Source organism: Pan paniscus, chromosome 2, assembly GCF_029289425.2.
Source record: "Pan paniscus chromosome 2, NHGRI_mPanPan1-v2.0_pri, whole genome shotgun sequence".
Lineage (NCBI taxonomy): Eukaryota > Metazoa > Chordata > Mammalia > Primates > Hominidae > Pan > Pan paniscus.
The window spans coordinates 49469981-49487673 of record NC_085926.1 but is presented as its reverse complement, the minus strand read 5'-3'; the positions used below and the strand labels follow the sequence as shown (position 1 = coordinate 49487673).

The 17693-nt window shown below is 45.7% G+C and overlaps 1 protein-coding gene across 15 annotated transcripts in view; it reads right to left on the bottom strand.

Moving 5' to 3' along the window:
• Positions 1 to 17693, bottom strand: part of DAG1 (dystroglycan 1) — a 68919-nt gene that overhangs the window by 31338 nt on the left and 19888 nt on the right. For 2 of the 15 annotated variants that reach the window (XM_063602361.1, XM_034956461.2), the window contains one exon: positions 12847 to 12997. The exons of 12 other annotated variants lie outside the window; for them this stretch is intronic. The gene's annotated coding sequence lies outside the window, so the exon portion shown is untranslated. The remainder of the gene's footprint in view (positions 1 to 12846; positions 12998 to 17693) is intronic. One more of the 15 variants, XM_055109960.2, reaches the window with a different exon arrangement.

Here is a 17693-nt window from a genome sequence, read left to right as displayed (position 1 = left end):
TATAGTTTCATTTTTATAACATTCTTGAATGACAAAATTATAGAAACAGAGAACTGATTAGTGGGTGCCAGGAGTTACAGAAGGGGGTCAGAGTGTGAAGGAGGCAGATGCGGCTATAAAAGGACAACATAAAATATCCTGTGGCAATGGAAATGTTCTGTACCTTGACTATACCATTTCCAATATCCTGCCTGTGATATATATTGTACTATATAGTTTTGCAAGATGTTACCATGGGGGGAACTGGGTAACTGTACATATGATCCCTCTTCTAACAACTGTGAATTCACAATTATCTCAAAAAATCTTTTAAATCTTAAGATAAATTTGAATTTGAATTTTAAATCTGACACAGTAAGACTCTGTCTCAAAAAAAAACCTTTAAATTTCTTTTTTCTTTTTTTTTTTTTGAGACAGGGTCTCACTCTGTGGCCCAGGCTGGAGTGCAATGGCACAATCACAGCGCAGTGCAGCCTCGACCTCCCGGGCTCACGCGATCCTCCCACCTCAGCTTCCGAAATAGCTGGGACCACAGGCATGTGCTACCACACCTGGCTAATGTTTTTGTACCTGTAGAGACAGTGTCACCATGTTGCCCAGCCTGGTCTCAAAATCCTGGGCTAAAGCAATCCACCCACCTTGGCCTCTCAAACTTCTGGGATTACAAGCATGCGCCACCAGGCCTGGCCAATAATTTTTAATGCCTAAAGGACACCTTAAAGAAAGAAAAAAATGGCTAACCACAGGCTGGGAAAGAGCTTTTTCAATGCATGTGATAGGTAATGAATCCTTATCAAAAAATATCAAGCAACCTAAAACAATAAAAATGGGCTGAAGATAGGAAGAACGAACCAACAAGTAATTCACAGAGAAGAAAACCTGAATAGCAGTAAACTTACAAAAAGGATGCTCAACCTTACCAATAATCAGGGAAAAGAAAATTAAAGTAACAGCAAAAACCTTTCCACACCAATCAGATGGGCCAAAATGTTCCAATGTGACACCACTGAGGGGACAGGACCACATGGCTGTTGGTGGGAGCTGTGAGCTGCCCCAGCACCCTGGAGAAGACTCACCATGTAGCTGGGCCCTTCCACTCCTAGGCACACAGACAGGAAAGTGCAAACATATATGGAGAGACGGCATACGCATGTTCACTGCAACACTGGAAAGTTAAAAACAATCCTAATGTCCATGTACTGGAATATATATCAATAGGCTTTCATGGAATATCATGGAACTCTGTAGGACAATTAAAAAAACTAAAACAAGTATCAACATGTGTAAATCTCAAAAAGTGCTGACCGGGCGCGGTGACTCATGTCTGTAATCCCAGCACTTTGGGAGGCCAAGGAGGGCAGATCACAAGGTCAGGAGTTCGAGACCAGCCTGGCCAACATGGGGAAACCCCGTCTGTACTAAAAATACAAAAATTAGCCAGGTGTGGTGGCAGGTGCCTGTAATCCCAGCTACTCAGAGGCTGAGGCAGGAGAATCGCTTGAACCCGGGAGGCAGAGGTTGCAGTGAGCCGAGATCGCGCCACTGCATTCCAGCCAGGGAGACAGAGCAAAACACTGCCTCAAAAAAAAACAAAGGGGGGGGGCTTAGTGAAAAGTGCCCACTGCAGAAAGATACAATACCATTAAGGTAAAATGTTTATGGGAGGCTGAGGCAGGAGAATCGCTTGAGCCCGGGAGGCGGAAGTTGCTGTGAGCAGAGGTCATGCCACTCCACTCCAGCCTGGTAGTGCTGGAGACACTGGTGTGGGAGACAGAGTGAGACTCCGTCTCAAAAAATAAATAGGCCGGGCGCGGTGGCTCAAGCTTGTAATCCCAGAACTTTGAGAGGCCGAGGCAGGCGGATCACTTGAGGACAGCAGTTCGAGACCAGCCTGGCCAACATGGTGAAACTCTGTCTCTACTAAAAATACAAAAAAATTAGCTGGGCATGGTGACAGGCGCCTGTAATCCCAGCTACTCAGGGGGCTGTGGCAGGAGAATCACTTCAATCCAGAAGGCGGGGGTTGCAGTGAGCCGAGATCACGCCATTGCAACCCAACCTGGACAACAAGAGCAAAACTCCTTCTCAAAAAAAATAAATAAATAAAACAAAATAAAATAAGTAAGTAAAATGTTTAAATTACATATTGTTTATGGATTCATGTATAATAAGAAAATCATGCAGAGGTTCATAAACACTAAATTCAAGATTTTGGTAACTGCAAAAGGAGGGCAAGGGGAAAAGGAGGGGTTCAAAAGGGTCTCCAACTTTGTGTTTTACTTTCTAAATCTTATAAAAATATGGAACAGGCTGGGCGCAGTGGTTCACGCCTGTAATCCCAGCACTTTGGGAGGCCGAGGCGGGGATCACTTGATGTCAGGAGTTCCAGACCAGCCTGGCCAACATCAAGAAACCCCATCTCTACTAAAAATACAAACTTAGCTGGGCGTGGTAGCACATGCCTGTAATCCCAGATATTCTGAAGGCTGAGACAGGAGAATCACTTGAACCTGGGAGGCAGAGGTTGCGGTGAGCTGAAATCGTGCCATTGCACTCCAGCCTGGGCAACAGGAGCGAAACTCTGTCTCAAAATAAAATAAAATAAAATAAAATACAAAAAAATTAGCCAGGTGTGGTGGTGAGCACCTGTAATCCCAGCCACTCGGGAGGCTGAGGCAGGAGAATCACTTAAACCCAGGAGGCAGAGGTTGCAATGAGCCGAGATCATGCCACTACACTCCAGCCTGGGCAACAAGGGCAAAACTCTCAAAAAAAAAAAAAAAAAAAAAAAAAAAAGAAAGAAAGAAACAACATTAAGGTGTGACAAAGTAGTTGGGTGGCAGATACTTAGGGGTATGTGATGTTAGGCTATGTTCTCTACTGAGTACTTGAAACACATGAAGGTGCAGAGCTTGACTGAATTCTGTGATCCCAAAATTAAAAAAAAATCCTGGCCAAGCGCAGTGGCCCATGCCTGTTATCCCAGCACTTTGGGAGGCCGAGACGGGTGGATCACGAGGTCAGGAGATCGAGACCATCCTGGCTAACATGGTGAAACCCCGTCTCTACTAAAAATACAAAAAATTAGCCGGGCGTGGTGGCGGGCGCCTGTAGTCCCAGCTACTCGGGAGGCTGAGGCAGGAGAATGGCGTGAACCCGGGAGGCGGAGCTTGCAGTGAGCCGAGATCGCACCACTGCACTCCAGCCTAGGCGACAGAGCAAGACTCCGTCTCAAAAAAAAAAAAAAAAAGAAAGTTAAAGATATCTTACAATTTAGCACGATATAGTTTGATTGATTCCTGTCATCAATGTGAGATAAGTAATAGGTAAAACATTGTCCTCTTTCCTCTCTACTACCTTGTTCCACACTCCAAGGCCCATGGGACCAGGTGGCTCTCACAGGATTTCAGACCCATTCCTCCGCAGGAACCTTCCCTCCCTGCCATCAGTAGATGGCTGGGTCACTTTTGCCCACCACAGGCTCACCAGCAATGTTAAGTGCCACACTCAGCAAAAGGGACCAAATGACCATGTACATAGATGGAGGAGCCCTATGGGCATCAGTTCCAAGAACCATTTAACTTGCAGTGATGTCTGAAGGGTCCTCCACCAGGAACTCCTTCTCAACAACCAGCACTCCCAGTACTCTGGTGAGGGTCTTCTCCTCAGATCTCTATAAAGTGCTCCAAGTTGAAGGTTTTTCTTCAACTCTTTTCTGTGTAGTTTTTGTTTTGGTTTTTTGGTCACCCAGGCTGGAAATGGTGTAATCACAGCTCACTGCAGCCTCAACCTCTGGGCTCAAGAAAACCTCCTATCAGCCTCTCAAGTAGCTGGAACTACAGGTGTGCGCCACCACACCAGGCTAATTTGCAAATTTTGTTGAAGAGATACAGACTATATTACCCAGGCTGGTTTCAAACTCATGGGCTCAAGCAATCCTCCTGCCTTGGCCTCCCAAAGTGTTGGGAACAGGCGTGAGCCACTGTGCTTGGCCTACAGTTTTCTTTACTGGCCTTTTCCTTTCTTATGCATTTTAATCCTTTTTTTTTTTTTTTCTTGGAGAGGGAGTCTCACTCTGTCACCCGGGCTGGAGTACAGTGGCATGATCTCGGCTCACTGCAACCTCTGCCTCCCAGGTTGAAGCAATTCTCCCTGCCTCAGCCTCCCAAGTAGCTGGGACTACAAGAACCTGCCACCACGCTTGGCTAATTTTTGTATTTTTTAGTGGAGACAGACTTTCGCCATGTTGGCCAGGCTGGTCTTGAACTCCTGACCTCGGGTGGTCTGCCCACCTCGGCCTCCCAAAGTGCTGGGATTACAGGTATGAGCCACCATGCCCAGACGTACTTTAATTCTAATTTAGTAAATGGCTCAGCTCAACCAACACCCCCACAAGACTGTAAGTTGTGGGAGAGCAGGGATACATCTGTTGCAATCTCTAATATGTGCCCAGCACTCATCCAGTGCCAGACATACACCATACACCTAATGAATGAATGGGGAGACACAGGACCTTTTTTTTAGGTTCTTCCCATCATCTTTAGTCTTTACTTCACTTATTAGATCCAGCTGATCTTTCACTATTCCAATTTCATTCTCAATTTTAAAATTCTCAGCTTATTTAAAAACAATCAGTTATGAGACACACCCTGCCCTACCAGGAACTTAAGCTGTCTGCTATCTGCGGACACATGACGACATGGGGTGTCTGTTTCATGGGCATGACTAAGTGCTCTGCATTTAGCAGGCAGGCGATGTTCAGGGCACAACTCCAACTACTATGTGTTGGTTTTCCATGCTCTAAGGAGAAAAATTTTTTGCCACTTGGTAATAAAACACCCTTTTGTCTTTCTGATGCTGGCTTCCTATAAGCAAGGGTCATGTCTGCCTGTGCTAGGAATCTGATAGGCTGCATCCATATACTTGTATCAGAATGTCCCTCTGGAAGTTTTTTTTACACAGTCTCATACTCATACACTCAGTCATTCAGATAGGGACACTACAGAGATCCTCCTCCTCGTGGTTCAGAGACCAAGGTCCAAACAGAGGTAAATACTCAGTCGTGGTCACATACAGCTTGGTGGCCAGAACATGTGGGAGAAAAGAGTGCTTGGGAACCACAGATTCTGGCAAGATTCTGGCCACAGCCACCTAGTCTTCCTGACACAGCTACCCAATTTAACACCTCACACTCATTCACATTATATCCTCTAAAAGAGAGTAGGAAGTGCTCAAGGCAGCCCAAGAACATGTCTTAGCTGGATTCACCACTGGCTGACAGGAGCTACAGAAGCTCTCTTTTTCGAGTAGTGGGAATGGGAACCTCATTCCTCTGTGCCAGCACCCAGTGCAGTACCCACAACTGAGTCTAAGCTCTCAGCACTGCCCCAGACCCCAGACCCTGAGACTCACTACAGATAAACACCCTCAGCCAGAAGAACCAGAGCTAGTTGGGGTAGGGCCAGTAAGTGGCTCGCATCTGCCAATGACCAGGCACTCCCTTCCTCCCAGTTGTGATATGTGGGACTCTCAAGTGATGGGCAGAAGTAAAATGTCAGGCCAGGTGCAGTGGCTCACGCCTGTAATACCAGCACTTTGGAGGCTGAGGCGGGCAGATCACGAGGTCAGGAGTTCAAGACCAGCCTGGCCAACATGGTGAAACCCCATCTCTACTAAAAATACAAAAATTAGCCAGGCATGGTGGCGGACACCTATAATCCCAGCTACTCGGGAGGCTGAGACAGGAAAATTGCTTGAACCCGGGAAGCGGAGGCTACAGTGAGCCAAGATCACACCAGTGCACTCCAGACTGGGTGACAGAGCAAGATTCTGTCTCAAAAAAAAAAAAAAAAAAAAAGAAGAAGTAAAATGTCAAGTTATCAATAATACCTAAAAGGTAGTGACCTTTGTAGCCAAAATATATTAAAGCTACCCTAGAGGCAGGTATATTTAAAGTTTATCCGATCAGTCATCAGGGATATAACTAGGAAATCAAAAACATTATACAGTAACTGGCAAGGACACCAGGCATCCAAGGGTAAGGTTCAGCAGGTAAGGATCCCACTGGCCCCTCCCGTCACCACCACCAATACCATCCCCCAGGAAGATGCAACCAAAGGATGTTGCTTGGTGGGAGGAAAGGGGAGATGCCCATGAGGAGCCAGGCCCTTATGACCCCATTCTGTCCAGACAGCCTTATGGAACAGGCGGCTCTGTTCCACTCAGGCTGCCTCCCCAGAGCTATGAGTGCCCACGCACACAGGGAACTCAGTTAATAAATGCTTTCCACTCAACAGATGTGAAGAACAAATGCACATGTGGTACCAACTCAATTTGCCATAAACTTAATGTTTCCTTATCCATAGAAAAACTCACAGTGAATGAAACTTTCAGATATATATATTTTTAAGTACCTCTCTTTTTAGTTTTAAGACAGGGTCTCACTATGTTGCCCAGGCTAGAGTGCAGTGGCTATTCACAGAAACAATTATAGCTCACCAGCCTTGAACTCCCCAGTGATCCTCCTGCCTCAGCCTCCCAAATAGGAGACTACAGGCACAGGCCACTGCACCCGGCTCTGAAACTTTCACACATCTTAACCTAAAAACTCTGAAAGAACAGCTCTCTATTAGTTTTTGCTTCCCAAGAATAAAAGAAAAGTCGGGAGACTCAACCCATTATTAACCACACAAAATTTGGCAGAGGTAGCCCATCCCACCACTCCTAGGAGCCCCTACTCCCAAATAGCTACGCTACCTAAAAATAGTAGTTAAGCTGTTAAATTGCTATCATTTGCCACAGTCATTAAAACATTTAAGGAATGGCCAGGTGCAGTGGCGCACACCTAGAATCCCAGTACTTTGGGAGGCCGAGGTGGGCAGATTGCTTGAGCTGAGGAGTTCAAGACCAGCCTGGGCAACGTGGCAAAACCCTGTTTCTACAAAAAAGTACAAAGTTCAGCCAGGCATGGTGGCACATGCCTGTAATCACAGCTACTTGGGAGGCTGAGGTGAATGAACTGCTTGAACCCAGGATGGTGAGATTGCAGTGAGATTACAACACTGCACTCCAGCCTGGGTGACACAGCAAGAACCTATCTCAAAAAAAAAAATTAATTAATAATAATAATAATAAAGAAAATGGGATATTCATTTTGAAACCAGATTAAAATAATAAAATACCATGTTCCTATTTTAAATGGTTTTGGAAAACATAAAAAGCAGAAATATTAACCACTTCAGGTTCAATCTAGCAAAAAACACTTTGACCAGTTAAATATTAACTGTCAGTCCAACATTAATATAAAGTTTCTGAAAGGTTAACCAGTTTAAAACTGCTCAATATCATGGCCAACAGGATGTACTCAACACAATGGAAAACAGTGGTGTGAAGTCATTGTTTATTTGAGTTCCAAATATTAAAAAAAAAAAAACGGCAAATGTCTCCGCTTCTAGTTAAAAACAGGCCTTTTTGACTCCTTGGCGTCAGATGAGAAAGGTCTGAAGTCAAGTGACTGGTGAAGATTCAAGGTATCACCCTAAAATTAAAATTGCTCAGTTCAGGGGACAGATAGGGTTTCCCTGACATGGGACAGGTTCCTACCTAAACTGCAGGCAATGTGGAAATACCACCAGTGATATGGAGGGAGCCCCAGGACCATCAGGGAGCTGGAGGACCAACCAAAGGGAGCCAGGGTCACATATACAGCAAGAGATTTAAAGGTAAAAATACGTGGGAGAAAAAATACCACCCCTGAGAGGCAAGCACTACACATTCTATCAAACATAAAAGCTACTTTGAACACTTCTCTCACTTGGAAAATTCTTACAAATTCTCACTTATCACAGATAAACAAAGGGCAGTGGCTTCTGCTGGCGGTGGTTTGGTTTTTTCCAACAAAGACAGAAGCAAAGGTTTAAAACCTAGGTATAAATCCACCCAGGTGCAGACATGTTCTAGGGAAAGGGAAGAAAAGCAAGGTTCAAAACCCAGAACAGTCATTCTCCACTGAACCATGGCTTTTAATCTGAGTAGATTTTAACATGGTACGTAATGGGGCTCACTGAAAGAATTCCTTCTACATTCCACTGAAGTCCATACACTGCGTTAAACATTATTTATTACCGAACAGTATACTTGACTTTGAAGATGGTTAAGTTTTATATTGTGTTTTTCACAATTTAAAAAGGTGGGCTTGGGGTTATTTTTATTTTTATTTTTTTTGAGAGACAGTCTCTCAATCTATCACCCAGGGTGGAGTACAGTGGTACAGTAATAGCTCACTGTAACCTCAAAATCCTGGGCTCAAGTGATCCTTCTGCCTCAGCCTCCCACAGCTGGGACTACTGGTTCACAGCACCATGCCTGGCTCATTTTTTAATTTTTTTTTTTTTTTTTTTTTTTTTTTTTGAGACGGAGTCTTGCTCTGTCACCCAGGCTGGAGTGCAGCAGCACAATCTCGGCTCACTGCAACCTCCGCCTCCTGGGTTCAAGAGCTTCTCTCGCCTCAACCTCTCCAGTAGCTGGGATTATAGGTGCCCACTATGACGTCCAGCTAATTTTTGTATTTTTAGTAGAGATGGGGTTTCACCATGTTAGCCAGGCTGGTCTTGAACTCCTGATCTCAGGTGATCTACCCACCTCAGCCTCCCAAAGTGCTGGGATTATAGGTGTGAACCATCATGCTCGGCCATTTTTTAGTTTTTATTTTGTAGAGACAGGGTCTCACTATGTTGCCCAGGCTGGTCTCAAACTCCTGGTTCAAACAATCCTCCTGCCTCAGCCTCCTCTAGCACTGGGACTATAGGGACAAGCCACTACAGCCAGCCCCTAAAAAAAACGTTTTTAATGGTTAAGACGGTATATTAAAATATAAGCCTGGACAACATAGTGAGACCCCCATCTCTACAAAAAAAAATTTAGGCCAGGCGTAGTGGCTCACACCTATAATCCCAACACTTTGGGAGGCCGAGGCGGGTGGATCACGAGATCAAGAGATGGAGACCATCCTGGTCAACATGGTGAAACCCCATCTCTACTAAAAATACAAAAATTAGCTGGGTGTTGTGGTGCATGCCTGTAGTCCCAGCTACTCAGGAGGCTGACGCAGGAGAATTGCTTGAACCTGGGAGGTAGAGGTTGCAGTGAGCCGAGATTGTGCCAAAAAAAAAAAAAAATTTAGGCCGGGCACAGTGGCTCACTCCTGTAATCCCAGCACTCTGGGAGGCCAAGGCAGGCAGATCACAAGGTCAGGAGTTCAAGACCAGCCTGGCCAATATGGTGAAACCCTGTCTCTACTAAAAATACAAAAAAAAATTAGCCAGGCGCAGTGGCACACGCCTGTAATCCCAGCTACTCAGGAGGCTAAGGCAGCAGAATTGCTTGAACCTGGGAGGTGGAGGTTGTGGTGAGCCGAGATCGCGCCACTGCACTCCAGCCTGGGCGACAGAGTGAGACTCCATCTCAAAAAAAAAAAAAATTTAAAAAATTTAAAAAATTGGCCAAGTACGTAGGCATGGACCTGTAGTCCCAGCTACTCAGCCTGAGGTGGGAGGACTGCTTGAGCCTGGGAGGTTGAGGCTACCATGAGCCATGACTCCACCACTGTGCTCCAGCCTGGGTGACAAAGCAAAATAAATAAATAAATACACCATCTTTATGTTATGTATATTTTGCCACAATATTTTAGAAAACATTACTTAGTTACACCAATTAGACTTCAGAAGAAAATACTTTAGGAGGCTTTTAGGGGCATATCCCCGTGATGACATGGTCCAGTACTTTAATCACCAGTGCCCAGGTAAGACACTGAAGACAGAAAAGGATAAACTGAGGCCAAAGACAAGGACCAGGCCAAACCATCCATTTGGGTTTTTTTTTTTTCTGTTTTTTTGTTTTTGTTTTTTTGAGACGGAGTCTCGCTCTGTCGCCCAGGCTGGAGTGCAAGTGGCACGATCTCGGCTCACTGCAAACTCTGCCTTCCGGGTTCAAGCAATTCTCCTGCCTCAGCCTCCTGAGTAGCTGGGGTTACAGGTGCCTGCCACCACGCCCAGCTAATTTTTGTATTTTTAGTACAGACAGGGTTTCACCGTATTGGCCAGGCTGGTCTCGAACTCCTGACATTGTGATCCGCTCGCCTCAGCCTCCCAAAGTGCTGGGATTACAGGCATGAGCCACTGTGCCCGGCCCTAACTGTCCATTTGGCTGCAGCAGCTAGAGTAGGAGGTGGAGTGGTGGTGGGGGAATAAGTCTGAGAGGTGGGTGGCCAGCCTCAGCAGAATCCAAGTGGGAATGAATTACCACACCCTTGCACCCGTGTTGCATCAAAAAATGCAATTAAAGCAAACTAAAATTCTCTGAAGACAGCCCAACAATTAACACTTCAGCACATGTTTACCAACTACCTACCCTGTGCTAGGTGTGAGGCTTTATTTGCTATAGATGCAGTCTTTCCAAGTTTCACACAAAAATATTCAATTAAGATTTATATACATTACTAAATCAGGAAACACAAGTGGTAACAAACCAAGTATTTATACTAATACATTATAAACAGCCATTTTCCAAGTGCTTACTCTAATAGAAACTGAAAGTTGCCTTCTGACTTCCCCAAATTCCCCCTGGCTATCCCATCCCCTCCCCAACTCAGTACAAAGGTACAGTGGGGCTACCCTGTGGGGGCTGGATGATCAGTGTCTACTGGGGGTCAAGGCTGGATGCCAATGGTTCCCTTGAGAGAAAAGGGGGAGAAGAGGTCCACTGCAGGGGTCCTGACAGCATTGACTCTGCTGCTTTCTCTCCCAGTAGATGCCTGGCACCAAGCAGGTACTCAGCAGATGCCCACAGAGTACAGGAAAGGAAATTCCACTAAATCCCCTAAATAATTCCCCAAGCAGCCAAGCGCCGGTGGCTCACACCTGTAATCCCAGCACTTTGGGAGGCTGAGGCGGGTGGATCACAAGGTCAAGAGATCGAGACCATCCTGGCTAACATGGTGAAACCCCGTCTCTACTAAAAATACAAAAATTAGCTGGGCGTGGTGGCAGGCACCTGTAGTCCCAGCTACTCAGGAAGCTGAGGCAGGAGAATCGCTTGAACCTGCGAGGCGGAGGTTGCAGTGAGCCAAGATCACGCCACTGCACTCCAGCCTGGATGACAGTGCAAGACTCTGTCTCCAAAAATAATAATAATAATAATAATAATTCACCAAGCATAAAGACAATGATCACTTGATTTCACACTTTGAAGTTCAATGCTGAGCTTTCTGGTATTTTTTCCATTACACTACGAAAGATTAAAAATAAGTGCCATAGCTCAAAATTAATATGCTAATCTAGCAATGATGAATTAAATTTAGAAAAAGTGTGCTGGCTGGTAGCCTTTCTGACTTAATGGGCCAATTAGACTCCAAAACAGAGGAGTGAGGCGAAATGTCAGGGAAGCTCCAGGCAACCCAGCCCTTGACCCTGCCAGCAGCCCTGTAATAAAGGCCTGGGACCCTAAGCACAATGCCTCAGGAGCCAAACAGGTATGTGGGAGTTCTGGCATATTCACTGCAGAATATTTATCTAGGCAAATGCTTCAATCTTCAGTGTTTAAAGTGGTGACTTGCTTTTAGCCACATTCTTGTTTTTGGCTACATTCTTAATGCTCAACCATCAAAAACATTTCACCCATGCCAGGAACTGCCATATCAACACACTGTGTTTATAAAAGAACAAGACAAAACTACCACCCACTCCCTTTGCTCAGGTTTTCCTCCCTGCTAACAGAATTCCTTCCCTCCCACAGATGGTTCTAATTGGCCCTTTTACCTGCTTCAGCCTTGCCACAGCTACAAATCCTAAAAAATCACAAACTTCTCTGACGTACTTCCAAAAGCTAGAGCAGAAGAGCCAAAAGACATTCTTCCATTCTCGCAATCCCTGCTCTGCAAAGCTACAGCCATTCTATGACCAGTGAAATGGTGGGCCAGGCCAACACTATGGACAGGGATGCCCACCACATCTGACTTCAGAATCAGGCTTGCATAGAGGTGCATCAGAGAGCACCAGTTCCCAGTGACCTGGTGAACGCAAGGCTCCTGGGCCAGGCCCCACTAGCTCTCACATTGCTGGCCTTCCCCAGCAAAGGATGTTGGGCTGCTTGTTAAAGACCACAGCACATATCTGGAGACATGTCCAGTTCAGGCTCTTCTATACAAAGTAAAATCAAGAAAACCCATTACTCTCAAGCGCTTTCCTCCTCCTCAAAACTTCAAGGGATCCTCAGGGGCTGTCAGCCACACAGAATTTACACCCAGATTAACAAGACTGAAGAAATCCTTAAAGATGCCCTTGCTCTCACCTTCTTCTGTCTCCATCTCTTTTCTGTGATCTTTGATCATTCTCTCAGCACACAGGAAAAAGTGGGATTCCATTCCATACTAATTACTTGGAAATTAATTCTCGCATTTTAGAACCCAAGGATTAAAAATGAAAAGCAGGCAAGGCACAGTCGTTCATGCCTGTAATCCTAGCACTTTGGGAGGCTAAGGTTGATGGATTGCTTGAGCCCAGGAGTTTGAAATCAGCCTGGGCAACACGGGGAGACTCTGTCTCTACAAAATATGAAAAAATTGGCTGAGTGTGGTGACGCATGCCTATAATCTCAGCTACTCAGCTACTGAGGTGGGAGGATCGCTTGAGCCTGGGAGGTTGAGGTTGCAGTGAGCCATGATCATGCCACTGCACTCCCGCCTGGGTGACTGAGCAAGACCCTGTCGTCTCAAAAAAAAAAAAAAAAGAATAAAAATAATGATTTACACAAAGATGGGAAAGAAATTCTGCAGGGCATTTATGTGCTCACATTAGAAGCCAACTGAAGATACATGAGAAATGAAGATAAAGCATCTGAAGAATTAAGCTGTGGGTTGGTGGGATCTCCATCCGCCTGAACTGTAGGAGTCAATCCATGCCTGAGTAGCCCAACCTGGAAATTCAGGAGATCCCAGGGCTATCTGGAAGAAGAACACACCTTCCATGCATCAGCAGATTAAGGCCACCACTGAAAAGTACCTTGGAGCTGCTACTCCACCTCCCCATCCAGTACTTAAAAATATATAAATTATAATAGCACCCTTTTGATAAGATGGAAGATCTCCTGCATTTATCCCATTTTAAATTTTCCTTTAAAGATGCAGGGTCTCACTCTGTTACCTGGGCTGGAGTGCAGTGACACGATGATGGCTCACTGCAGCCTCACTCTCCCAGGCTCAAGTGATCCTCCTACCTCAGCCTCCCAAATAGCTGGGATTACAAACATGGCACCACCACACTTGGCTAATTTTTTATCTTTTGTAGAGATGGGGCCTTACCACGTTGCCCAGGCTGGTCTCAAATTCCTAGGCTCAAGCAATTCTCCCACCTCAGCCTCCTAAAATGCTGGGATTACAGGCATAAACCACCGCATCCAGTCCAAATCATTATTTCAACTGGCAGCTAACTACTTAAAGGTCTTATTTTGTAAATAAAACATTTATTTTATGTATTGTTATGTATCTGTCCAGTGAATCTTAAATCAAAAGTTCTGTGGTCTTAAGAATAGACTTGGAGCCAGGCGGGGTACGGTGGCTCACGCCTGTAATCCCAGCACTTTAGGAGGCCAAGGCAGGCAGATCACAAGGCCAGGAGTTCGAGAACAGCCTGACCAACATGGTGAAACCCCGTCTCTACTAAAAATACAAAAATTAGCTGGGCTTGGTGGCCCATGCCTATAATCCCAGTTATTCAGGAGGCTGAGGCAGAAGAATTGCTTGAACCCGGGAGGCAGAGGTCGCAGGGAGCCGAGATCTCACCACTGCACTCCAGCCTGGGCAACAAAGTGAGACTCCGTCTCAAAAAAAAAAAAAGAATAGACTTGGGGCCAGGCGAGGCAGCTCACGCCTGTAATCCCAGTACTTTGGGAAGCCAAGGCGGGAGGATCACTTGAGGTCAGGAGTTTGAGACCAGACTGGCCAATGTGGCGAAACCCCGTCTCTACTAAAAATACAAAAATAGCAGGAAAGGCCGGGCACGGTGGCTCATGCCTGTAATCCTAGCACTTTGGGAGGCCGAGGCGGGCAGATCACAAGGTCAGGAGATCGAGACCATCCTGACTAACACAGTGAAACCACGTCTCTACTAAAAATACAAAAAATTAGCCAGGCGTGTTGGCGGACGCCTGCAGTCCCAGCTACTTGGGAGGCTGAGGCAGGAGAATGGCGTGAACCCGGGAGGCAGAGCTTGCGGTGAGCAAGATCGCGCCACTGCACTCCAGCCTGGGCAACATAGCGAGACTCCGTCTCAAAAAAAAGAAAAAAAAAATAGCAGGACATAGTGGCAGGTGCCTATGATCCCTGCTACTTGGGAGGCTGAGGCAGGAGAACTGCTTGAACCCAGGAGGCAGAGGCTGCAGTGAGCCAAAAACACGCCACTGCATTCCAACCTGGGCGAAAGAATGAGACTCTGTCTCAAAAAAAAAAAAAAAACAACTTGGCTGGGAGCGGTGGCTCATACCTGTAATCCCAGCATTTCGGGAGGCTGAGGCAGGAGGATCACTTAAACCCAGGAGTTTGATACCAGCCCCGGCAACATAGTGGGACCCCATCTCTATTAAAAATAGAAAAAAATGCCAGGCATGGTGGCTCACGCCTGTACTTTGGAAGGCTGAGGCAGGCGGACCACCTGGGTCAGGAGTTCGAGACCAGCCTGGCCAACATGGCAAAACCTGTCTCTACTAAAGTACAAAAATTAGCCAGGCATAGTAGTGCGCGCCTGTAGTCCCAGCTACTCAGGGAGATTGTGGCAGGAAAATCGCTTGAACCTGGGAGGCAGAAGTTGCAGTGAGCCAAGATCGTGCCACTGCACTCCAACCAAGACAACAGAGTGAGACTCCGTCTCAAAAAAAAAAAAAAAAAAAAAAAGAATTTAGGAGTAGGCCAGGTGTTGTGGCTCATGTCTGTAATCCCAGCACTTTGGGAGGCTGAGAAGGGCAGATAGCTTGCACTGATGAGTTTGAGACCAGCCTGGGCAACATGGTGAAACCCCATCTCTACAAAAAAATACAAAATCAGGCCAGCATGGTAGCCTGCACCTGCAGTCTCAGCTACTCGGGAGGCTAAGGCAGGAAGATCGCTCAAGCTTGGGAGGCGGAGGTGGCAATAAGCCAAGATCTCATCACTGCACTCCAACCTAGGTGACAGAGCAAGACCCTGTCCCAAAAAAAAAAAATAAAAGAATAAAAAAATTAGGAATAAAGAGGCATGATTTCTGTCAATTACTCATAGATGGTTCAGAAAAAAAGGTATAGATAGAAAAGAGAATGACAGAGCAAACACAGCAAAATGCAAACAAATGGTGACTCTAGATAGAGTATTTGGGAGTTTCTTGAATTATTCTTGCAATTTTTCTGTAAATTTAAAGTTATATCAAAAAAAAAACTTTTTTTTTTTGAGACAGAGTCTCACTCTGTCGCCCAGGCTAGAGGGTAGTGGCGCGATCTCGGCTCACTGCAAGCTCCACCTCCCGGGTTCACATCATTCTCCTGCCTCAGCCGCCCAAGTAGCTGGGACTACAGGTACCTGCCACCACACCTCAGTAATTTTCTCTATTTTTAGTAGAGACGGGGTTTCACCGTGTTAGCCAGGATAGTCTCGATCTCCTGACCTCGTGGTCCGTCTGCCTCGGCCTCCCAAAGTGCTGGGATTACAGGCGTAAGCCACCGCGCCCAGCCAAAATGGAAAAAAACAAGTGGTAAGAGAAAGGAACACAGGTCATGGTCCAAGTCCCCTCTCAGGACGTCCATACCAAAGCACGTGTATGTACCAACAATTGTGAAGCAGTCAGCAGGTAAGCTCTGTAATCTGTGACAGCTATATAACCCTCCCCCTACCCCACCCCACTTACCTCAAACCCCAGCACTTTGTCCAGTAGGAATCTGGATTCCAGGCACTAATCCCCCAGACAGCATGATTCAAAACACATACCCCACCAGGTCCCAAGCCCTCCCAAGTTTACGAAGGGAAGTGAGGATACTTTAAAAGCATTTTCCTCTAGAAACATTACAAACACAAAATATACAAAAAAAGGATTTTGTTTTAAAAGTGACTTGGGTTATAATGGAAGAAAATGTCACACTAGGGCCCAAAATTACTACATTGAGCTATGTTTTCTTAAGATTAAAAATAGATTCTATCTTCCCTTCCCAGGAACCTTCCCTCCTAGAGGAAAAAAAAAACCCAAATCAGATCATTACCAAGTTAAGAGGCCCCAGAGCTAAGGGCAAAATGTGGGCACGCTGCATCCAGTGTTTCCCAGTATCCGATTCCCTACTATTGGTTCCCAGTCTATCTCACAATGATGTCATCAGCTATCTGGTCCTCCCCTTTGACTTAATGCAATAAAAGTAATTCAAGGGCCAGGCACGGTGGCTCACACCTGTAATCCCAGCACTATTGGAGGCAGAGGTGGGCAGATCACCTGAGGTCAGGAGTTCGAGACCAGCCCGACCAACATGGAGAAACCCCTTTTCTACTGAAAATACAAAATTAGCCAGGTGTGGTGGCACATGCCTGTAATCCCAGCTATTCGGGAGGCTGAGGCAGAATCGCTTGAACCCGGGAGGCAAAAGTTGCGGTGAGCCAAGATCACGCCATTGCACTCCAGCCTGGGCAACAAGAGCAAAACTGTGTCTCAAAAAAAAAAAAAAAAAAAAAAAAAGGTAATTCACATGGAGGTAAAATAAATTCCAACACCACACTAGGACACAAATGAAAAGCAGGTCTCCTTCCCAGGTCCTCAGGTGAGCAGACTGAGTTTCTTCAGTAGCTCTCCACAAATGACACATTGAATGTATACCTCTAAACACATAAACAAGCACATCTCTTTTAATTTCATTCTTAAAGTTCAAATGAAATCAAATTCTTCAAAACTGTTCCTTTTTTGCCAGGCGCAGTGGCTCACACCTGGCAAGCAGATCATAAGGTCAGGAGTTCGAGGCCAGCCTGGCCAACATGGTGAAACTCTGTCTCTATTAAAAATATAAAAAATTAGATGGTCATAGTGGCACACACCTGTAATCCCAGCTACTCAGGAAGCTGAGGCAGGGGAATCGCTTGACCCTGGGAAGCAAAGGTTTCAGTGGGCCAAGACCGCGCCACTGCACTCCAGCATGGGAGACAGAATGAGACTCCCTATCAAAAAAAAAAAAAAAAAAAACTGTTCCTTTTTCTAATTTAGCAGAACTGAGAGACCTCAGTCCCAGTGGGTAGATCCTTCTTCTCATTCACCCCTATTGTGTGTGGCACATCTAAATGTCTAAGTATCTTGCATATCTTGCTCTCCAGGGTGTTCTCACACTCATCCTTGCATTCTTCTTAGAACATATCTAAGGATATAATCCTAGATGTGGAATTGCTGGGTCAAAGGATATGTACATTGGAATTGTTAGATTTGGCAAAATGTCCTTCAATTTACACCCTCACCTAAAGATACAAATGACTTTTCTCTTATTTTCACTAACATTTAAGTATTGTCAAACTCTTTCATTAATAACATAAGATGGAAGAGGAAGGAAGTGGGGCAGTTTGAAACAACATGAGACAGCAGTTTGCCCTGCCCTTATTGTTTGATTAATGGGCATGGTGGGCAGCAGGTGTCATAAATTCAATCTGGGAG